The sequence below is a fragment of the Lipotes vexillifer genome, unplaced genomic scaffold (genome assembly GCF_000442215.2).
Source record: "Lipotes vexillifer unplaced genomic scaffold, Lipotes_vexillifer_v1.1 scaffold50, whole genome shotgun sequence".
Taxonomy (NCBI): Eukaryota; Metazoa; Chordata; class Mammalia; order Artiodactyla; family Lipotidae; genus Lipotes; species Lipotes vexillifer.
In genome coordinates this window covers 1,155,015-1,159,632 of record NW_006784763.1, presented here as the reverse complement: position 1 = coordinate 1,159,632, position 4,618 = coordinate 1,155,015, and positions in this window count along the sequence as shown.

Sequence of the window (4,618 nt, the reverse complement as noted above, 5' to 3'; positions counted from 1 at the left end):
TTCCCTAAACGGATGCTAACATAAATTTACAGCCTTACCTCAATTCATACATGATGATATTAAAGAAGTTTCCAATTTTATCTTTCAAAATTAAAAGTTTATGAAGTTATTAAATAATCAAGTTTCAAGATTTTTTTTAAAAATTCAGTTCCCTGAACTCCTCTCTTATTGTCCTGTCTTCCACCCCACCTTAGCTACTCACTCCTGCGGTTGTACTTGAGGTAACCATCCCCTATCTTTCCAATTCATTCCCTTTAGTATCCTAAATCCTACAATCTTTCTATCCAAATGGGATTTTCAATTCATTGATTCTTTTTATCTCACCCACTCAATATGCCTCCTTCTCTCCTTACTCCATTTAATTCCATGGACATTCACTATATTCATCTCCTCGAATTCTCACAAAATTGTTTTGGTCATTTCTCCCTTCCTCATACTCCTTTGGCTAAACCACAATCCAGGTTAAATCCAATTTTCAGCCTACTTCATGTCTGCACCCAAGCAGCTGAAAGTGACTCAAGAAAAACACATAACCATGCTGACTGGCTCCTCTTTAAATTTATGACCACAAACCTCAGGTGGACCCTTAGTGTTTCTTGTCATTCATATTGTGTTTCCTTGGTCCATTCACTCTCTGCTATCACCAGCTGATATTTCACACTGATCCTTTTTCCTCAAACTTCCAACATTTCTTTGCTTACCCTCACTCCCCAGCTGATGAATTTGCCTCTCAATTCACTGAACATAATTGAAGCAATCAGTAAGGAGACTCTGCTAACAAGCACCCCTATATCTACCACCTACTGGTATTTGCACCCATTTAACCTGCCCTTCTGCCTCTTCCTATAATTGAACTCTTCTTTTCTAAAGCCTGTCTCTCCACATGTATACTTGATCACATTCTCTCCAAGGATATACTCCCAGCCCTTCTTCCCTCTATCTCCTGCTTCATTCATTTTACTGTCTTTCCTGGATCACTGCTAGTGGTATAAAAACATGTTGTTATTTTTCCCATATTAATACAAAACAAAGGAAAATTTTCTCTAGACCTCACCTGCTGTGCCAGCTCCTGCCCCCACCTCTCTCCTCTCCTTTACTGCAAAACGCCATGCGGGAGCAGTCTATATTCACTCTCTCCAAGTTTCCTCTCCTACAATTTTCCCTTAAACCCTCTCCTATTAGGCTTTGGTCCCCACCCCTCACCAAACCACTCTCAGTAAGTTTCCAATGACTCCCACATGCTGAATACATCTGTGCCCTCGTTTTATCTGTCCTGTCATCAACATTTGAGAGACTTTATCATGCCTTTCTTCCTAATGCAAATCCTTCCCATGACTTCCAGGAGACCACAGCCTCTTAATTCTTCTCTTGCTTCATTTCTTCTCACCTTTCTTTTTACATGCTCCTTGACATGATGGTCTCATCCACTTCATGATTTTAAATATCATCTACTAGCAGACGAATCCCAGATTTATATCTTTGGCTTAAGCCTCTCTCCTGAATTCCGAATTCATATCTATCTTCCCATGCTACATCTCCACTTGGATTTCTAAAAGACATCTCATGTTTAACATACTCGACTAAATTTTAGAGTCATGGGGAATACTGTCAATAATACTGTAATATCTTTGTATGGTGACAGATGGTAACTAGACTTATTGTGATGATCATTTTGTAATGTACAGAAATATCGAATCACTATGCTGTGCACCTGGAACATAGTGTTGTAGGTCAATTATACTTCCATTCGTTAAAAAGGACTAAATTTCAGATATGCTTCCCAAATTAAGACTGTAGGATTCTTTCTACACTTACCACTGTCCGTCAGATTTTATACTTCCAGTTGCTCAAGCTGAAAACCTTGGAATCGTCCTTGACTCCTCTATTTCTTTCACACATCTAGTTCAGGTTATTAATGCTTCACCAATAATTTTTATAGGGAAAAAAATCCAAATTTTAATAAAAAGTGAAAAAACATGAAGCTAACATATAGTCAAATTTTTAACATTTCAGAATAATACTCTTTTGTTATAAAGCAAGAAAATAGCACTTTCTTTATGTCACTGGCTTCAGGGCAAATTAGATTAAATCACTGCAGATACTGATTTGCCAAAATGTATGAAAAATCATTTTAACCCTGCACTTCTAAGTGGACTACTTTTTTATAACGAAGTGAGCAACAATGTATATAAATTTTATGTACAAAAATGTTCTTCAGTGTTACTTATTCATTTTAGAAAATTTTAATAATACAGAAAAGTATAAAGATGAAAGTAAAAATGATAAAAGTTGTCAGCAGCTTGGTTTATTTGTCTGTTAATTAACAAATTAATTTATTTACTTCACTTAACATACAACCTTAATTTCCCCATGCCATTAAATATCCTTTAAAAATGGGATTTAAATGATTATATTACATACCATTTGGGAAAAGACTGGGCCATGTGCAAAAAATAATAACAACAGTGGTTCAAACAAAATATAAGTTTATTTTTCTCACACACAAAAGAATTCCAGAGGTTGATAGTTCGAGGTTGGTAGAGCATTTCTGTAAAGTCCAAAAACACCCTGTACCCCTTCAAGCTCAATTTTTTGCCATTTCTGAGATGTTGCTTTCAGCCTTGTCAACCAAGATGGACCCCAGAACGCCAAGCATCACATGTATATGACAGAAAATGAGTTGGTCAAAGGGCAGAAGAGAGGCAAGGCCACTCCTTTTTAAGAAAAGTTTTCAGAAGCACCATAGAACACTTTGTTTACACCTCATTGGCAAGAACTTAGTCACACCAGTTTAAGGTACTCTGAGAAATGTCACTACGTGTTTGTATCCACTTAGTATCTGGGATTCTGTTACCAAGTGAGAAGGTAGGAATAGATAAACGGAAGGAGCTAAGAGTCTGTGCCTCAAAGAGTTTTATATGTAAGGAGTAACTTATTTAACAAAAGCCCTGTTTTTTAAATATGTTGCTTTCTTCTAAATTTTTGCTTTTATATATATTATTATGTAATATTCAATTTTTAAAAATGTGTTTTCATACCTAGACCACCTGGTAATCCTAATTATACTGAAATCCTCAAAATTCAGTATAGATATTAAATCATAGAGAGTTGGTTCATTTTTTTTTTTTAATTTTAGGGAAAATGTATGTCAAAATAGAGAACCAAATGTAAATTTTATACCTGGTACCATTATATGATATTTTAATTCTCTGAAGAATTGTAAAACAATCAGTAAATATAGAAATAGTTCCTGTCTATAATTGTTATATATACAGGTGTATATATATATGTAGTCACATACTAGGTTTGCTCACAATTTGTTTAAAACATTTTTTATACAAGTTCCAAACTGTTTTATATTCCCATCTAGGCAGACTGACTGACACTACTACAAGCGATTATTCTAATCACATTCAATTTTCAGATCCATTTCTCATTCAGATAAATATGCACCGTGTCATAATGAAACCAATACTTGCACTGGTCCAAGATACTTCCAAAATTCTACATGCTAACATATTTGAAGATAGAAAAAAATGCCAACTGAAATATCAAAGTAAAATAATCTACCAAGTAAAAATAAAAACTCAGCTTCTCCAAGTTTTTAGACTGAAAGAAGACAAACACAAACACCTTCCCTGCATATTAAAGGACATACTTCCATCAGGGAAAAATTCAAATCAAAAACTACTAATATTTTTTACGCTTGCTGATAATGTAAGAAAAAAATGTAAAAACAAAGACTGTAGTTCTGGTTTGGTAGCTGAAATACTAATTCAGAGCTCACAGGAAAATTCCATTGTTCAAACTTTGTACAAATGCCTAAATTTGATTTGTTTTGTTCCCAATATAATATCAAGTAATGCAGCCTGTCATGAACATAAACTGTTCGTTCCACGATACACTGCTTCTCTGGAGCAGCGTTTGATGTTTAAGGATATACGACATGAGCCACTGCCCTTGATTTTGACCTAGTCTGAAGAAATATTTAGTTCTCATTAAGCTCTTCTCACAGGTGAAATAGTGAATTATATTACTAACTCATATCACTTCTCTAAAGAGCTATGATTTTTTTTTTTTTTACATATTTAGAGATTAGAATTTCTGATGATAAACGTGAAGACAACACATCGCTGTATTCTTTAGTGCTGGCCACTAGGGCAAGTTCTCATTATAGAGTGACAGCCACAGGCCATTTTCTCTGTTAAACTCAGATGAAAACTAAGCTATTTTGATCCAATCCTTTTGAAAAGATAAGACTGGTGTTATGGTTAAGACCTCAGCTGACAGATTTCGAATAGGACCATAGTTCGAAGCTATGGGGTTTAAGAGAAAGAACAAAGAGCTTCTGAATCTGCCTACAATGAAGTAGCTCATTTAATGGAATAAACTGCATGGAACCTACTCTTTTCTTATCAAATGAGACATCCTTTACTTTTCCTGGACAGGTTTAATTGCTCAACCCACTTGGTTAGAATATTTTTGAGGCTAATTATTTGTCAGCTATCATTAGAGACATTAATGACAATTTAAAAATCACTATTCCGGGCTTCCCTGGTGGCGCAGTGGTTGAGAGTCCACCTGCCGATGCGGGGAACATGGGTTCGTGCCCCGGTCC